Source organism: Xenopus tropicalis, chromosome 8, assembly GCF_000004195.4.
Source record: "Xenopus tropicalis strain Nigerian chromosome 8, UCB_Xtro_10.0, whole genome shotgun sequence".
In the NCBI taxonomy this organism is placed as follows: domain Eukaryota; kingdom Metazoa; phylum Chordata; class Amphibia; order Anura; family Pipidae; genus Xenopus; species Xenopus tropicalis.
In genome coordinates this window covers 127388936-127409229 of record NC_030684.2, presented here as the reverse complement: position 1 = coordinate 127409229, position 20294 = coordinate 127388936, and the positions used below count along the sequence as shown (strand labels likewise).

The 20294-nt window shown below is 40.7% G+C and overlaps 1 protein-coding gene across 1 annotated transcript in view; it reads left to right on the top strand.

The window, feature by feature from the left end:
- Nucleotides 1-20294, top strand: part of adamtsl4 (ADAMTS like 4) — a 111859-nt gene that overhangs the window by 66824 nt on the left and 24741 nt on the right. The window lies entirely within an intron of this gene.

Below are 20294 nucleotides of genomic sequence, written 5' to 3'. Positions count from 1 at the left end.
AGTATACAATATCCTACATCTTAATTTCTATTTAGTGGTAAGTAGTCAGAAGAAACCCCTCCTTGTATTTAGGGAATATCTGTTCTTTAGGAATGTCCTTATGGACCATAATCTTATGGGCAGAGATAATCTTGAGGGCGGAGGCTGAAATCATCTCATGCCGAAAATCTGATCTCCTCGAGTATCATTGTGTGTTGGCTATTGATATATAATGGTCCAGTCTGTAAAGCTGCTTGTATAAAAAATATTTCAAACTGAACATAGGCACTGTTATAAGAAATAATTCCAAATCCTTTTCTATCATATTAGTTGAGCAAAATAAACTTTACTTGTGCTATATAAATAATTTTTTTTGCCTTCAGTCTTAGAATTCACAATCTCAGCAAGCAGGCAGGCACCATTTTGTGATTACAGTTATTAAGTTATGTATCTCCCCAAAATCTTGTGAATAGGGGATCTTATGCCAATGCCCATACACAGGCTACACAATTATAGGCATTGAGGAGCGAGAAGGAAGGCGAGGAGGGCAGTGTCATCGAGGAAGTGTTAAATGGAAACTCACATATTTTGCATTTACAGTATGTGAGTTTTAAGGGCTCATCCACATCCACAAGTGCAGTGTGCAACGTGCGCTCTTCCCCACAGTCTATTGTGAGTAAAACCACTTTCATTAAAGCTACTTGTGTCAAATGTGTTTCTTGCACTTTGTGCCACTCAGTCCTCCCTGCTTGTGTTCCAAATGAAGTTCTGCTGCGCCTATTGACACAAGGGAACCCATGAGGTACCGCCACCTCTAGACCAGTCAGAAGCTCCAGCATTCCCTCAGCTCACTGTGTCAATAGGCGCAGCGCACTTGCTCTGAAAGAATAGGGCGCACTCATTACTTATTGTACATGCCAAACACCAGAAATAATGTTAGAGAACACCAGACAGACTTCTCAAATTGGTGCAATTGTGCACAAGCCCAGATGCATCCAGTGTGGTGAATTGGACGCAATTGTGTTAGTTGCACCACAATTGAATCAATAGAAATGCCTGTTTGGGTTTGCAATGATGCCTGAACTCTGGAAAAAAACACTGCATTGTGGGAAAAAAAATTATTTGCACTTATTATTATGCACTTGAAACTGCACTTTGCTAACTGTGCTTGCTGATATAAATGAGCTCTTTAGTTGTCTAAGCAGTGGCCGGGCACCCTACGCAGTCTCGCTGGCCACCTCACCTATCTTGCCCCCTTCTGGTGCGGGCACGTGCGCATTGATGTCACGGATGGAGGGGGGGGTCAAGGGGAAAGCTACTGTAAGGGTTAGTAAACCCAGACTAGGGTTAGGCAGAAGCACCCCCCCCCCCCAACGTTGCACCCTAGGCAGGCACCTTTTCTGCCCACCTTTAGTTCTGGCCCTGTGTCTAGAGCTCTACTATTCACTGCCGATCTACTGCAGTGTCATGTAGCACTGGTTCCTGTGTAGCATATACTGGGGATAAGAGTTCTGTTAGCACAATTGCTGGTTTTGGTCTCCAACCATAAATCTCCCTAAGCTACTGCTGTCTCCCTAATGCAGCACTTACTGTAAGGCAGAGACTACCAATCAAAACAGACTTAATCGTAAAGCTTCAATAAAGCTTTATAAAGCTTACTTTATTTCTTTGCATAGTACATTCAGGGTAACAGTATATATATCTCAGTACTTTCTAGTGCCCTATCAAACATAAGAAACCTGCATTTTACCTGTAGCCTATATGTGTTTCTGCTATTTTCTACTTATTTTTATGGCAGCAGAAATTGTAATAATTTGCTTATTTGGCAAACTGACATTTGTTATATTGTTTACAATTGGGAATGCATTACTGCTGCCTTCATTTTTCTCCTCTGATGCAATGTTTTTGGATAGCTGGAATTTTGGTAAAGGGAACTGAAATCATAATTTGCTTTTCTAATGATTCTTACAGGGAACTGCCAAATTGAACTGAGTTTTTCCCTTCTGGGAGTCTATAAATCCAATAATTAGGTCATCTTAAAGCAAAATCTTGATATAGAGCAGAAGGGCTAATGGCTGTCCTGGCTCGGTGCGGCTCCAGGCTTTTCGGATATTAAGCTTTGCAAACCCAAAGTGGAAGCTTCCCCGTTTTTATAGCAACCCCATTTTTGCAGTGTCTGTACATGAGTACATGTAGAATTAGAGGGATTTGTTTTTTTAATGGAAATTAAATTAATCGCATTATTAAAGCATGAGGTCCTAGGAGCCAAGAATTATGCGCTTATCTCTACAGTGCCCATTGCTATAATGTGAACTCTGTGCAGGATATCAGGGAGATTAGGCCAGAAGCGCCAGTTTATTCTAGAGCAGATATTATTATTCTAGCAGATACACAGTGTCTGCCCTGCTCCTAGGCAAGTGGATGTTTATAGAGCTAAGCTGGAGGGATTATTCAGCTCCATTTTTCAGGCAATGTTTTACTTTAGTTATCCGTATATCTGTGTGTGCTGGGGAGACAAGCAACAAATTGTACTTTTATCAGAATGTCAACAGCTTTTCTAGAAATATGTCAGGTGCATTTGTAATTAAGGCTTCAATATCGCTCAGCTATTTCATATATCTCTTTGGTACAAGGTGCCAGCTGTAATATAACGTCTAGGAAAAATAGCTTGTTAACTGTAGCAAGCGATAGAGTGGATAGATGGTCATTATAGTGTATTGGTAAACCAATCACAAAGCTTCAACTCATCTTAACCCAACCGCAACTCAAATGTCAATTGGTTTACAGAGAAGGCCAATGTCTCCTTGCACAGGGCACTTCCAAGTGTCTCTGAATTTGTCTCTAAATGCCAGTTTTGTAGCTTTCGCATCAACAATAGGGAGAATGAAATTATTTGTGACAGTAAGAAATATACTATAAGTACTCCATGTAAATGGAAATAATTACAATTAAGGCATTTGATTAGTTTATATAGAACTGTGGATTAAGATCTATGTGGGCTTATCCCATTTTTTTATATATTTTGTTAATTGAGTGCTGGCGGGAGCATTGATTTTGGGTTCAGGTTTTTATTTCTTCCAGTTCCAGTATGGATACCAAGATCAATGGTGGGTAATTTTACTTTTGTTCAACTACCGAACTCCAGCGACACTGAAAGCAAAGCAGATGGGGAGATGGACAACGCCTGTTGATGGGAAGATAGGTGTTAGCTGTTGACATTTACATTTTGGGATAGTACATGTGGGAGCTACAACCACAATCCTGGAAAACCAGATTACAGATCCAAAGAGATCTCACTCAGGGACTATAATGGTATTTGATTCAATGATTAACTCCAGGCCACAAGATGGGCCAATCTAATATAACCAGGATTGGTGAGGCGCTAGCTGTACTGATTGCGCTAAGCTAAGAACATACCAGGACATTTCTGGGTTCTGCATTGTCTTGGAGAGCTACACTGTGTTTCTTCCTACCAAAATCATTTATCTATCTATACTTTGTGTACATGTGAGCACAACATATAATATTTGTGCTTATAAACATGAATAGGTGCACCATGGATATTTCCAGCTAGAGGTGCTGTTGTGATTGAAGTTTTCTTCTTGCCTCTGATGGAAGCAATATAGTACCATGAATAAAATAGATATAAAGTGCCATTAATATCCTGCAAATTATATCCTTATAAACAATGCTTATTGATTTCATCAGTTATAATCAGTGCTTAGTAATGTCATTTTTGTCACATGATTAACTGAAACTTGTGTATTATAATATATAAAGTACCCCCTGTTGAAAAATATGAAGATATTATAAGTAACCTTTGAGTTCCATGACCTGTATAAAACCAGCCTTGTGCTTTTATATAGTCATTGGACTCTTTAAGTGACTTATAATATCCTTATATTACTATGTATATTATATTTGCACTAGGAGGCTGGCTGAAACATGTGTTTCAGTTCTGTAAAATATCACCCAAGCAACAGTTGAACAGTTGGAACCATTTAGTAAAAAAAATGGCATTTGACACTTGACTTCTTGGTAGCTAAATTTTTGTTGCATATATCTGATAATCCTGCTAATGGTGTTTCCCAGCTGTCGTTCACTTCTGAAGAAGGGCCCTATTGTTTGACTAACATGCACTTTTGAGGGTTGTGTGTGATATATATTTTCTATCTTTAATCAAGAGCCTGTAACATGTTACGGAACAAGTTTAGTATATTTTAGAGTTTAGATTATTTTCCAGTGTTGCTTGACTTAAGTTGAAGAATATTTCCTGCATAATAACTGTGACCCTTGTTTACTGTAAATGAGCAAACATCCATTGACTTAACCTCTGGCGAGGAAGTCCAAGGGCAGCTGTTGTAGCTCAGTTAACAAGAAGAACAGCTCTTGAATGAAACCTCACAAGCAGGCTTGTAAATAGGTTTCTGCAGGCAGGATCATAATGAAAATTGTATTTTATTTCATTTAAAGGTCCCCAAAGGCTAAGCTCTGGAGCCCTGTCAAAAAATAAATAAATAATATCAGTGTTCAAAATCATAATTCTCCATAATCAACAAAAATTGGAAACATAAAATAGAAATTGGAGGAGAAGAGCGACAGGTGGGTCAGCTAATAAGCCAGATTTGGTTTGACGAGAAACCTTTATTTCATGGTTTATCATGAGAAAACTCCTTTGAAGTTTACGGGAAAATCTGGAATTGAATTAGAAGATGGCTTTCTCATCAAATGGAATCTGACTCAATATCTGCAGAGAAATGAAAGGGTAAGGAGACAACATATAAATAAAAATAAAAGGAAACGTAGGCTTATACTGGTGGCATCTTGGCCAAACATTACCCAAAAATTGGTTAGGACTATACTGATGCTGACCATAAAGGTGATTACATTGACCTATGTATGAAGTCATGGGATTATGGAATAAAAGGCTTCGTTTTCCCAGGTCTGCCAGTATATACTGGAATCACATATATATACTGAAACTGCTTTTTACTCAGGGCCTCACAGCAGTACTAACTTATATACAGTAGCATTGCCATATCTCAAAAAACAGCAACTGTAATATGTTGTAAAAAAACAGAGCCTTATGGTCTGGAGTGATTAGAACGAGGTACGGTTAAGTCCATTTAGGGTTTGGTTTCAGAATCACTTACTTCCAATTTGTATCAAAATAATTCTGTAGTTATTTATATGTTATCTGTTATTTATAATGCCAGCACATTCATGTTGCGTTTCAGTTGCATCGTTCACATCAGTCCCAGTCCCAGTAGTAGTATTGTCTCCTTTGTCAGACATATTGTACTAGCCTTGAACCTCTTAAGCACAGTGTATGCGTCAGGTCACAGCAATGTCTCAATCTCAATGACAAGCAGGTACAAATGTTAACTTAGAGTGGAATGAGCTGGTGAAGTGTCTATATTGGTTCTTAACAAATAAATGACACACTTATCTCCATCCCTCTTTATAATATTCACCTCCTTTATGTCTTTGTTTTTGTGCCTTGGAAGTAGGCAGTATTTGCCCCTTCTTGGAGATCGATCTATCATTACTGTACAGACTGTTGATCTTGAGGGATAAGGGCACTTGATTCCATTGAGTGCATTATGAAATGACAGTTTCCTGAAAAGGTCCATCATTATCCACTAGCAGGCATTCCATCTCCTTGGCCATGTGTTCTTCTCACACACATCGCTCTTTGTTCTCTACGGGTATTTGCAAAATTACATGAGCAAACATTGTGTGTGTGTGGGAGAGGAAAACTGGGGCCTCTCAACAAACACAACCTATGGAAAGTACAAGCCATCGGAGAAAAGCCATTTAAAAACAATTAAAATGGATCAAATATTAACTTCTTTTATGCACTTCAGAAAAAAAGTTGTTATGTTTAAGCTGTGAAAAATGTATTTCCCCTGCCCAGCCCTAGAGTTAGAATTGTACAGAAGTACTGGCATAAAAACATCATTGAGGCCTTCTTGTCAACTTCAGTGGTAACCAACCTCTGTCATGGAAAACCAAATAAAACCAGCATTCTTTCTTTGTAATCAACACTGATTGTTGATATATTTACATATTGATATTTTACTTGTAACTGGATAAAGAACTAGCTGAAGGATATACAGTATTACAAAGGAATGGAACATTTTCTATTTTCTAATTGGACCACAGTTGTTGGTGGCAAACCTGACGAGTCTGTCTATGGCCCTTTGCTTTGTAATTTGTTTATTAATGGAGGTTAGCATTGTCTCTATTTTTGCTAATGCTACTAAATTGTACAAAACTATAAGTTCCTTGCAGGATGCTGCCACTTTGCAGGGCGGCAAAACCGGGCAGCAAACTAGTAAATGTGGTCCAGTGTTGATAAGAAAGTTATGGACTTTGATAGAAATAACATAAATGCAAGTTATACATTAAACGGAAGTGTGTTTGGGGCTTCCTGAATTAAGGAGGATTTGGGATTTTTGTGGATAACAAGTTGTGTAACTCTAGGTAGTCTCAGTCAGTGGCTACTAAAGCAAATAAAGTGCTGTCTTGTATAAAAAGGGCATTGACTCAAGGGATGAAAACATAACTTTGTCTCTTTAAAGATCACTGGTTTGAGCATGTGGTGCAGTTTGAGCCCCAGTCCCTAAGATACTATTGAGCTGAAAATAAAGTAGATGTGCAACTAAAGGAATGGAGCAAGTACATTCTGAAAAACGTCTGTCAAGTGTCGGGCCATTGTTCAGCTACAACTGCAAGCCAATCAACTTCAACTCCAACTTCAAACCAATCTTTGAAATACCCAGGTCATTCTGTTTGAGGCCAATACTGGTTATGACTGAAGCACAGGAATGTCTGAGTTACTCAGGTGTTATTGAATTCCAGATCCTAGAATGGACCAACAATCTTCACTTGAGTTAAATTTAAACACCACTAGTGTTCTGCAGGTTAGACATCTGCCATGTAGCGGTACACTATGTAGAATTACATTCCAGATCCATCCAAGACTAAATATTTAAACATGCTTAGTATAACTCACACAATTTTGTATTCTGTACTCGTATGTAGTCAACGTGTGCAGTTGCATTTGAGCCTAGAACTTGATTGTCAGAAACAACAGAAACCACAAAATATTCCAAAATGACTAAAACTAATTTCCTCTCGATAGTCATAGATGGTTTGTGGGTTTCCCTGAGCAGATGGTAACTTTACCATCATAGAAAAGAGTTGGTCCATAAAGGTCTCTGATTCTGGGCAGTAATACTGGTGTAATGATGTAAGAAGGGTCTCAGTTGTCTTTTGATAATTGGTTTGCATTTGATGAATATTCTTATCGACAAGGCTTTATATATAAATCCAGTTCAGTATAGTATACCCTGTAGCCAAACTAAAATTTATAATACAGCAGCAGCAGCAGGAATGCTATAGATAGTCTACTCCCATGGGCGTCCACAGAAGGGGGCAAGAGGGGGCACTTGCCCCCCCCTGGAAAAGTAGCAAAAAAAACCTTACTTTCTGCACTGTCTCCTCAAGCCCGTTTTTGCTGTGCTCCGATTGGATCTTTCTTCTTGTGGATTCTCCAATCAGAGCACAGCTTCCTTGACAGACAGTAAAATTGACCAATCAGAGCACAGATGCACACAGGGATCGGGAGATTTTGCAAACTGGAAACAAATGAAGACTGAAAAGAAGAATCTGCAGCTGTAACTTTACCTGAGAACCAACTCTCAACTTTTGCTGCAGATTTCATCCCACAGGCACTATACACAGGTACTATACACAGGCACTATACACAGGTACTATACACAGGCACTATACCCAGGTACTATACCCAGGCACTATACCCAGGTACTATACCCAGGCACTATACCCAGGCACTATACACAGGTACTATACACAGGTACTATACACAGGCACTATACACAGGTACTATACACAGGCACTATACACAGGTACTATACCCAGGTACTATACCCAGGCACTATACCCAGGCACTATACCCAGGCACTATACACAGGTACTATACACAGGTACTATACACAGGCACTATACCCAGGTACTATACCCAGGCACTATACCCAGGTACTATACCCAGGCACTATACCCAGGCACTATACACAGGTACTATACACAGGTACTATACACAGGCACTATACACAGGTACTATACACAGGCACTATACCCAGGTACTATACCCAGGTACTATACCCAGGCACTATACCCAGGCACTATACCCAGGCACTATACCCAGGCACTATACCCAGGTACTATACCCAGGTACTATACCCAGGCACTATACCCAGGCACTATACGCAGGCACTATACCCAGGCACTATACCCAGGCACTATACCCAGGCACTATACGCAGGCACTATACGCAGGCACTATACCCAGGCACTATACGCAGGCACTATACGCAGGTACTATACGCAGGTACTATACCCAGGCACTATACACAGGCACTATACACAGGTACTATACACAGGTACTATACCCAGGTACTATACCCAGGCACTATACCCAGGCACTATACGCAGGCACTATAAACAGGTACTATACCCAGGTACTATACACAGGCACTATACACAGGTACTATACCCAGGTACTATACCCAGGTACTATACACAGGCACTATACACAGGTACTATACCCAGGTACTATACACAGGCCCCTGTTCTGCCTCTATACAGATTTCAAATGGGGGCCAAAAATATTGCTCTGTGAGGCTACAATTTTATTATTATTATAATTTTGTATTACTTATTTTTCCAAGTAGGCCCCTTAACTATTCATATTCCCATCTCTTGTTTAAACCACTACCTGGTTGCTAGGGTAAATAAGACCCTAGCAACCAGATAGCTGCTGAAATACCAAATGGAGAGCTGCTGAACAAAATGCTAAATAACTGAAAAACCATTAAAAATAAAAGTGAATTTGAATGCGAACTAGCCCTGATCACAAACACAAATGTTTGCAGATCCCCTCACAGAAATGCGCGTATGAATACTTTAACATACTAAACATTTTAGGGTAAAAACAAAAAAGCCCCCCCCGCACTTTTGTACAGTATCCCTGGGAGTCAGTGGGAACGGCAAGAGGTAGTTGGGAGGTTAACTTTTTACGCCAGCAGCGAATCCACTAAGTGTCACATTAGCTGTAGGTCAGTCTGTGTATGGGCCATCTTTAGCCTCCCCTAGTATCATCCTGCAAAAAAAAAATATATATTTATATATATATATATATATATATATATATATATATATATTTGTCTGTTGCAGGATGATACTAGCTTACTTGCCCCCCCTTGGAAAATTTTCTGCGGACGCCCATGTCTACTCCCTGTTCTAATGGCAATGTATGTGAAACAGCAGATGCTTAGGAGAAAACCAGAAATTGCACGCTTGAAACTCTGCCACTTTCCAGAGCTTCATTTCCCCAACAGGGTGAAAAATGGGTCGGACAGAAAGCGAGGAAGCTTGGGAGAGAAAGGGCTGTTGTTACCAACACACTGCTCCATGGTTTGTGTGTGATGCAAGTGTTCCACTAGTACGAGTGCAAACAAACATATGAGAAAGAAAAGCATAAGGGATTAAGCAAACCGGGAAAGACCCCTTTGTGTACAAGGGTTGGGTCAACTTCTGTCTGGTCGCGCTGGGACAAGAGCCGGCTGTTCTCCCTGCTCCGGATCCCAGAGAACTTCCCTTGGAGGCGTCTGAATGGTTTAGTTACTTCATGTTAAACAAGCAGATTTGCATATAAAAATAAAGAGGATTATTACACAGAGGGGATCTTGGCATGCTCATTATTGGCTACAATTGCTTAGTTTGGCAGGGGAGCTGGAATATAAATTCAGTCTGGAAAAAGTAATGCTTGGTTACCCATATCTGCCATGGCACCTAGGGATGGGATGCAGGTTCTTGGTGTGGAAGAAAGTGTGACCAGGTCATGGACTTTCTTTGGCAGAACCATGGCAATATAGAATCCCAATGACAGCAGCAGTAAGCCTATAGTGCCATTCTTCAGTTTTGAGAGGAATGCTTAATGGGGAACTCCACCCAAACACAATTTAGGCTTTTTGAAAAGTAAGCAAAATTTAAAGCAACTTTGCAATATATATCAATTAAAATATGCAGCCTTTTCATGATTTTAAATGTCATAATATGGTTTGGAACAGTTCCCTAAGCCCTGCCCCCTGTTCCCCTGCTTATCTGGCTGGCTACTTTGAGATTAGTCGACAGTAGTCGACTATCCTCAGCCTGCCTTCAGCTTTCATCCTCCAAACCCCACAATTCCCTGCACAGGTGATGTCAATAAGGCAAGTAACAATGCAATGCATTGTGGGTTAAGTAGTTCCTGCATGCTGTCTTTAAGCTGTGGAGAAGTTGTTGCAATTTGTAACAACGTTTTAGCCTCTCCTCCCCTGCCAGAAGAACTGTTTTGGAGCTGGATTTTGGAATATAAAAGATATTTATTCATACTTTTTGAAGGAAGAGATTACAGTGATAGGTATGTTATGGGTTTCTGTGTTGTGTGGGGCTTTCTAATGAATTTTTGGTTAATAAGATTACGTGGATCATTTTACTTGTATTCACTGGTATCCTGGTTCCCTTCTATTGCAGAAGCATTTTTAGTAAGGAATAGTGGGAAAGTACCAAGTTCCAGGCTAGTGGATTCAGGGCCGTGCTCAAACATATGACCTCAATGAATACCTGAGTTGAACCGTCACTCGTGTGAGTCACTATTGCTATAAAATTGTCTGGAAAGGCTTATAGTGTGAATCATATGCAAGAATTTGAACATGAAATGAGAAATAAACAGAACCCATCAGCTATCTGGGCTAGTACTTTCCATAACACAGTATAGTATGGCACTGGCCATTATTTTAGTATAATTCTGCATTTTTTATTAATTTGACAGTTTTGTATAAATAAAGTTTCCTGTGCATGAGTGTTAAGTCAGTGTTTTAGTGTTTCTTATTCTCTGTCAAGAGTTACTCTGTGTAATGGTTAACCCAAATACCCTTCAACCATATGCTTGTGAGTTCAAATACTAGTGAGTTCATATTACACTCCCAAGGGAGGCCGACTGTTCATTTCTTCCACTAACAGTGTGACTGGTATTTACTAGCAGTGTTCTTGATGAACCCTCAGGAAAGTTGTGTGTAGCTAACTGTTCATGGCATATGGCATGTTTGTACTGCTGTTAACCAGTCAGGGAGAAATGTGGGGTCAAACCACCCTTGTCATGTTCTATTTCTTTGAATGGATGTTATGCTGTGCCATTTCTATGCCATGTTCTAGATCCACACAACCTGGTAGTACCAACATCTATCTTGTGTAGTACATCACATATTCAGGGGAATGTGGTTACAAGTAGGTAAGCACAATTTCCCCCCTCGCAGTCCCCTCTGAAATTTGCTGGAACAGTTGTTGTGTACCCCCAAAAATGATCTGTGTGACTAGTCATGGTTGGGTGAACTGGGGATGTTTCTAAAACTGGTCCAGTTTTTCATTTTAAAATATTACCTCCTGAAACCAAAATTGGTTGGTATAGGTTACCAGGTGTGGAGCATCCCCATAGCGAGAATCAGAGCATTTCCTTTTTTCTTTGTAGCTCAAGCTCCACATCTACCTATACCTCAAGCTCCACATCTACCTATACCTCAAGCTTCACATCTACCTATACCTCAAGCTCCACATCTACCTATACCTCAAGCTCCACATCTACCTATACCTCAAGCTCCACATCTACCTATACCTCAAGCTCCACATCTACCTATAGCTCAAGCTCCACATATACCTATACCTCAGGCACTTGACTTGTAAGCTCCTTGGTGGCATGAAACTACTGGTGGACCCAGTGAGATGGGTTATTTTAGGGAGCACACTGGGACAGCTATGCCTTCACGATACCACACAAGTGTGAATTGCTGCCTGGCAGCCTCTTATTGGACAGGGATTGTCTGGTCCCTCCCTCTAGGAAGTGACACTAATGCAGGACTGTTTCAGCCCTGCAGGAACCTGTTGTGAAATACATACTTTTTTCAAGGAGCAAGTTGTCGTTCAACAAAATTTGGATGACTTCCATGTACCCAGTCCTGCCTTAAGCTTCCCATACATGTCCAGGTTTGGTTGGGCAGTTTGGCCCAGTTTGTCTGTACTACCTGAACATCTGGGGTTGTATGGTCAGTCAGAGCTATCTGACCAATAAGCATGCAATCTGGTGGACCGAGGATTATAAATCCTAAAGGAAAATTTCAGTTCTGCCAAAAGGAAGTAAAGATGAGCCGCAGCTCTGTGGGACTGTATGAGCCAGACCAAGAATGGCCTCTTTTAGAGTGAATGCGATTGTTATTTTTATATGATTATAATGAACTTTCACAGCATGCACTATAACTCTAAAACTGATTGTGTTTATTATTTTGGAAGCACTGATTAACGTAATTAACTGACAGTATCCTTTGCTATTTCCGTTGGGGCTGAGAGGCTCCACGTGCCTTGTAATAACTGTGTTTGTTCTCCAAAATCTTTCTGCTTGTTTTAAAAGTGCATTAAAGGGGGGAAACAGTTCAAACACAGCTTGGGATATAGATCCCGAACAGTTCAAATGATGAATGGGAGATCTTGGGAAAGATATTTGTAACAAAAGGGGGAAACCTCTGCTGGGGGTCTGTCTCTGTTATTGGAGCCAAATGGGTAAGGGTATTCCTTGCCACTGGTCCCTATTGCTTGTTTGTAACATGATCTCAGGCAGAACTCAACCATTTTGTCCACTGGGAGCTATAAATGAGGAGCAGATGGACATCAAGGTAGAGTCCTATGATGATGTATCTGAAGTCACTGAATAAAGAAGCCTATGAGTGATATTTCCAAGTTTTATGGAAATAAACTGTAACCCTTTGAAGTAAACAAAGTAGCAGGTTTAGACTTTTCTGCAGTGGTAGAAGGTGACGCTAGTTCTTCCACAAATTTGCCCAGGAGTAGTAACCCATAGCAACCAATAAGCACTTACATAGTTACATAGTTACATAGTTACATAGGGTTGAAAAAAGACCAGTGTCCATCAAGTTCAACCCATCCAAGTAAACCCAGCACACCTAACCCACACCTACCAATCTATACACTCACATACATAAACTATATATACAACCACTAGTACTAACTGTAGATATTAGTATCACAATAGCCTTGGATATTCTGATTGATCAAGAACTCATCCAGGCCCCTCTTAAAGGCATTAACAGAATCTGCCATTACCACATCACTAGGAAGGGCATTCCATAACCTCACTGCCCTCACCGTGAAAAACCACCTACGCTGCTTCAAATGGAAGCTCCTTTCCTCTAATCTAAAGGGGTGACCTCTGGTGCGCTGATTGTTTTTATGGGAAAAAAGAACATCCCCCAACTGCCTATAATCCCCTCTAATGTACTTGTACAGAGTAATCATGTCCCCTCACAAGCGCCTCTTTTCCAGAGAAAACAACCCCAACCTTGACAGTCTCACCTCATAGTTAAAATCTTCCATCCCCTTAACCAGTTTAGTTGCAGTCTCTGCACTCTCTCCAGCTCATTAATATCCTTCTTAAGGACTGGAGCCCAAAACTGCCCCCCATACTCAAGGTGAGGCCTTACCAGGGACCTATAAAGGGGCAAAATTATGTTCTCATCCCTTGAGTCAATGCCCTTTTTTATACAAGACAGCACTTTATTTGCTTTAGTAGCCACAGAATGACACTGCCTGGCATTAGACAACTTGTTATCAACAAAAACCCCTAGATCCTTCTCCATTAAGGAAACCCCCAACACCTTACCATTCAGTAGATAGTTTGCGTTTTAAACAGGTGACCATAAATGCTACCTGCTGATTGAGTGATAGAGATGTGTAGCAAGCTTTGCTCCTGATATTACATAACCCACTACATATCTCATTAATATCACTCCTACAAATCTTGTATATGCATGCAGTGAGATCCTGCCCCTTAGAGCTTACACTCTAAGTTCGGTACCTTAAGCACAAGGAGATTTAGTCATTTACATAAGACCACCAGTCTCATCCTTGGGAATCAGCCCCAGGGCTCAGTTGCTCTATTTTGCAATCTGAATCCTCTTACTGGTGCCAAACTCTAAAATGCCAGTGAAGTGACCAGCAAATAATTCTTTCCATTGGAAGAAAGCAAATTGTGCTCTGGCTGTTTGCCAGCCTTCCTATTAAGCCTCGGCACTCCTACGGGCATGCTTTACACCCTTACAAATAGCCACTGCAGGGACCTAAGTGCAGGGTAAAGGGGCAAACTAATCTCTTAGTGGAACTGTGCCAAATGTTCTCCTCCCCTCTCAAATTCCAAGGCCTCTCTTCCTCTTTACACTTTAGAGGCCTCTCAGGCTGGCTGGGTAATGAATAGCATGAGCTAGATTTATAGTCCTGAAAGGGAATCCTTTCTCTGCTTCCTGGCATAGTCCCCATCCCAATATATATTCAGTAAGCCTATTTTTCTAGCAGTCAGTGTACAAAAACAGTACATTACCTATTGATCTAGATCTGAAGTGTGACTCTACACATAACCCCCAAGGCAGCCATGACTGATCTAACAAATTGTAACTAATAAATACTAAACCAACAAATAGTTTATATCATATTAAGGGCCTATTTAAAGAATCTCGCCAAACTGGAATATATATATATCAGTAAATATTGCCCTTTTAATGCAGCTCTAACTGTAACAGGAAGTAGTGTGGGAGCAAAAGGCAGAACTCTGCCCATTCATTGGCTGATGGGGCCTAGCATATATGTGTGCCTTGGCTTGTTTGTGTGCACTGTGAATCATATGATCCCAGGGGGTGGCCCTTATAGAAATGGCAGTTTTCTATTTAGGATTACCCAATGGCACATACTACTAAACAAATACATTTTATGAAAATGGTTTATTTATATGAAGCAGAGTTTTACTTATGTGCAAAATATTTTTATAGAGACCTACATTGTATGTGGGGGACTTTAGTGAATTTTGAAGGAATAAAAATGACTCTCATACATAATAAGTAAGAAAGTTCCCGGCAAGTCTTCTATTGTTTTCTAAATACATAATCTTTTATTTTAATGTCCCTTTTAACTCTATTAATATTTCAGTGCCTATTATTCAGAGAAGGGAATGAAACTCTATGCCTCCCTGGCAGAGCTTGCTCGCTCATACTTCTAGAACACAGAACCTGGAATATGACTTAGACTAACAATCAGAGCCGCTGCTTTCCAAGAATGTGGGACTGACACCTGACAGTCCAATGGAGTTGGAAGGAAAGAGAAATATTACATTTGTGTGTTGCCAAGACTCTTTCTGTGAGTGAGCAGCATGGAGAAGAGCTTAAAGCTAAACTGCACGACTATTAGACTATTTATTTTTTAAATAAGTAGGGGATGTAGGTTTAAGGGGTGAGGACCAATAAAAGTAATACCCTGCCCTTGTAAAACTTTCTAATTAAATCTAAATATTTTATCCACTTTCCTACAAATTTCTTAATGGCTGGTGGGAGCATTCATGTTTTTTCTACATCTCTTTTTCTGAAATCATAAAGGCTAAAAGCTCTATTTCAGGAGCTTAGCATGGGGCGTGGCCTGGGGTGTCATGTGACATCATTAAGGGTTTGACTTGGCAAAGAAGGGGGCTAATTATTTTTCTCATATATGGCTGGATCCTTGCCATAAAATGTAAGCACGCATTTGTTGTACTGGTATGCTGATATACAAGCTCACACCCTAGAGGGAACAATGTAGCACAAGTATTCCCCTGTACTAAACACAGGACTAAACTACAGGAGCAGTCCCATAGAAATGTAGTGACATACATTTTCCCCCATAAAAAGCACAGTTCAGCAGGAATAGCCCCCCCTTTACTTATAGTCTGTATAGAGATATAACGTAAAATTAAGTGAGCATACATTTATCAATTTAATAAGCACAATTCAAAAGTGTGTGACCTTACATTAATCCATTTAATAAGCACAATTCAGCACGAACAGTCCCCTTTACTTTGCTTATAGCCTATACAGAGACATACTGTACCATAAAAATGTGTGACCTTACATTTATGCATTTAATAAGCACAGTTCAGCAGGAACAGCCCCCCTTTACTTTGCTTATAGCCTATACAGAGACATACTGTACCATAAAAATGTGTAACCTTACATTTATCCATTTAATAAGCACAGTTCAGCAGGAACAGCCCCCCTTTACTTTGCTTATAACCTATACAGAGACATACTGTACCATAAAAATGTGTAACCTTACATTTATCCATTTAATAAGCATAATTCAGCAGGAACAGCCCCCCTTTACTTTGCTTATAGCCTATACAGAGACATACTGTACCATAAAAATGTGTGACCTTACATTTATCCATTTAATAAGCACAGTTCAGCAGGAACAGCCCCCCTTTACTTTGCTTAAATCCTATACAGAGATATACTGTACCATTAAAGTTTGTGACCTTACATTTATCTATTTAATAAGCATAATTCAGCAGGAACAGCCCCCCTTTACTTTGCCCATAGTGTGTACAGATATATCCCATAAATCTATACCAGCATTAATATTCTCCTGTGCTAAGCACAACTCCTCAGGAATTTAGCAATATAATAGCCCTTGAAGGAATTGCTAAAATGCTGTAAAGCTGCCTTGCTGTCCCGTGACCGGGGCTACTTCTTATTGACTGGCAAAGGCCGAACCAATAAAGTCGTTAGTGTTATTATAATAATAGTATTACAGATGCTGGCAGAAACACTTCCCTTAATAAAATGTACAACAGAGACGCCTTTGTTAGTTCTTTTCTTCACATAGAGCGGCGGAGATGCCATTTGGATGGAGGCTCCATATCTCCACCAGCCCTCGGTGACCATGAAATCTGCACCCAGGCACAACTTAGGGGTTTTTGTGTTTCAGATCAGCTGTTGCCTCTCCTCACGCTGAAGTCAGTCTTTTTGTCAGGCCAGATAAAATATACTGTAAAACACAGAGTGACCTTGTTGGGATAGAATCTGGCCCACGTTGGGAAGCATTGCAGCCAGATGTCTTGCAGCTGTACGCCCTCTTCAGCTCTCCAGGCAGCCAATGGCTTCGCCCCTGGACAGAAGGGGCCCCTCGTGGAACCTGTCCACAGAAGGCAGGGAGGTCTCGCTTTCGCAGCATACTCTTACTCATCTTTAGGGCAGATATCCGAAATCTTTATTAATGCGATGATCCTTCCAGAAAGCCGAGTGGCCAGTTTCACATAAATCTGCTATTAAAATGAAATTTTGGCAATTTATGTAATTATTCTCAGCTGTTCCTTTATTTCATAGGGACAGACTGTATTAGATTTTCAACTGTACTTTTTGGTGTGTGCTCAGCGATTTTATTTGAAGGCTTCACCATCAAGTTGTCAGGGCAAGGGGCCACATTATTTAAAATCCAACCTAGAGTAGAGTACAACTCCCAGCACCACATACTACCCATGCTGGGAGTCTTAGTTTTACATTAGCTGGAAGCTGCAGGTTGGACAGCCCTGATTTACTGACTCTCTTTCCTATATCTACTATCCCACCATTCTAGCCCCTTGCCCCTTTCATTGAATACAGTGCACCCTACAGTCACCTTGCGCAGCTTGCACATACTTCAGACACAAGCTAGGGGGCACAATGGGCAGATGGGAACCCTATACTATGCAAGTCAAAATGGCAAACAGGGCACAGGAAACAACAGGGGTTAAACACTTACCAAGTAGAACAATTGGTCCAGGTGCACCAGCCCAAGACCCTTAGCTCGGGGAGCAAAAACATGGGGGCATCTGGGCACTGCTAAGAATTCGGAAAGGGTCACAAAATTAAATTTTGATTAAAAATACATTAAAAAGTTCAACATCTCTGATGGCCCTACGCGTTTTGTGCCTCACAGGGCACTTAGTTATGGGACCATGACTAAAGGTGGCTATACGCCTTACAATTACGATCCATTGGTCACAGGAAAGATCGGTCCCACCCTCCACTGACAGTCGTCAGATATGGAGGAAGAAACAATAGGGATTCTAACGATTCAGCCCTAAATGCAGATTTTGCTTGGGTGCCTTCAACGACGCCTGATCAGAATCTTTTGTCGAGATGACCAATATCCAAAGCTTTTGCAATATCGGTTGCAGGGCCGGAACTAGGGGTAGGCAGAAGAGGCAGCTGCCAAGGGCGCAACGATTGGGGGGCACCAGGCAGCTTCTCCTGCCTACCCCTAGTCCGCTCTCTTTAGTCATTGCCCCCACCGCTTGTCCTTACGCGGTGGGGGCAATGATCCATCGAATCGCCCCCCCCCCCCCCCCCCCGGTCGGCTTGGCCCGCCCCTGATCGGTTGTCTCGTAGATGTATGTATGTATGTATAACTTTATTTATAAAGCGCCACAAGGGAACGCAGCGCTGTACAGTCTTACAGAATACAAAATTACACACAGGGAGGATGAGTGATATAATAAATAAATACAATAAATACATATATATATAAGTGCCATGTGGTAAGAGACACAGTAGGAAGGAGGTCCCTGCCCCGTAGAGCTTACAATCTGAGTGGTTGGGTAACATACAGGCACAAACTGGATCCACCATACACACACCAAATCCTTGTTTCATATGTTAATATCCGTTTGTGTATGGCCAGCTTAAGTGCTCTTTGAAGTACGAAACACGTGGGGCCATCAGAGATGTTGGGAATCTTCACCTTGCACTGGATTCCCACCATCCCAAAGTTCCCTGGTACCATATTGCTTTACTATATCCCCCATATTAACAGGCTGAGATTATTGAAAAATCAATGGGGCCAGTAGAAATGCTTTTCTCTTTTGCACCCTACATACAGCTGCTACTTTGCTACAGGACATGGGGCTCAAGGGCAACTAATTCTGCTTACAGAGCCTGAAAGTTTAGCATTCTGTATTAGAAATGCAGACTTTACTAGATCATTTATGGAGAGTATATATAAATATACATCAGTATTACATTTTTTTTCCAATTAGAAAAACCGTTGCAGATGTTTTGGACTGTTTTTTTCATCAGCTCTTCAACCGATTATACATTCAACTAAAAGAATAATAACTCTTATTTTAACATTTCCATTAAATAACATTGATACGTCCAGTAAATAAATTTCCCATTTAAGCTGCCTACATGTCGATCCAGCATGCATCTGCAGTAATCTGGAAACCCCTCCTAATGGAGATAGGGGTCATGAAATGTAATCCCTACCCAGCAGATGTGTTCAAGAGAAGGTTTTTTTCCTTTTCAGCATGAGGAAATCTTAGTTTGGAGTTCGAATTAAGAAGAAGAAATGCTACTTTATGGTTATAGCGGAAGGAGACTGTCAGTGGTCACCTGACATGAGGAGTAGCGCAGTTTCATGTAGAAAATCAGTAGAAAATCAAGGGCACACAGTTGCTTCATAGAAGATAGATGCACATGAAGGTCCATCAGAACCTTCCTTAAGACCCCCATTATTATATCTCTTGAACATTCAAGATGGCGATAAATCCAACCTGCTATAAGTCACACTCACTGTTTTCAATAAAATGTTCAGTAGGTGCATTTAACTGATTTGTCAGGTTGGGATTATTTTGGTGAAGAAAGAAGCCAAGGAAATGTTTTGTTGGCACATTATATCACCAACATCTGTCAGCTGCATCTGGGTCTGTAAATATGAAATAAAAGCTATCTAAACAATAGAAGATGTTGATCGTTACCATGGCAACTTAAAGTGTTCTGGGCAGTATCCCAACGTTTCTCCTAGAAAGATAGGGTTTTGACTTTTGAAGAATGTACCCAAGTCTGAAAGGCTACGTTTGCCTTTTTAAAGGACATGTAACCCCCCCCCCCAAACACACACACAAAAATACAAATATGTAGATGTGTTGCCTTCTCTGCTTCAGCTCTAACACATGGTGCATTCAAGAACCAGTCTGTAAGTGAGCAGAGTATGGAATGGACAGTTGATGTCTAATTGTAATGGAGGTTCGGACCTTTATAGCAGGACACAAGTAAAAATACAGGCATATAATGCTAAAGCAGTAAACCATTGGTTCCCAAGATGTGGGGCCTGGAGCAGTAACAGGAGAGCTTGACCCGAAGGCAATTTATGGTGCGATTTGGGGATAGTACCTTTTTTGTTCTGTTTCAATACCCCTGAAAACCCAGGGTGCCTGAACCAAAACTACATTGCAGTAATCAGACTGCCCATTTTAGACTTAAATTCCAGTGGCTTTTATTGAAACTCATTTTACTTTTTCCGTGATAAATTAAGACCTTTACACTGAGAGCTATCAAAACATGTATCTAA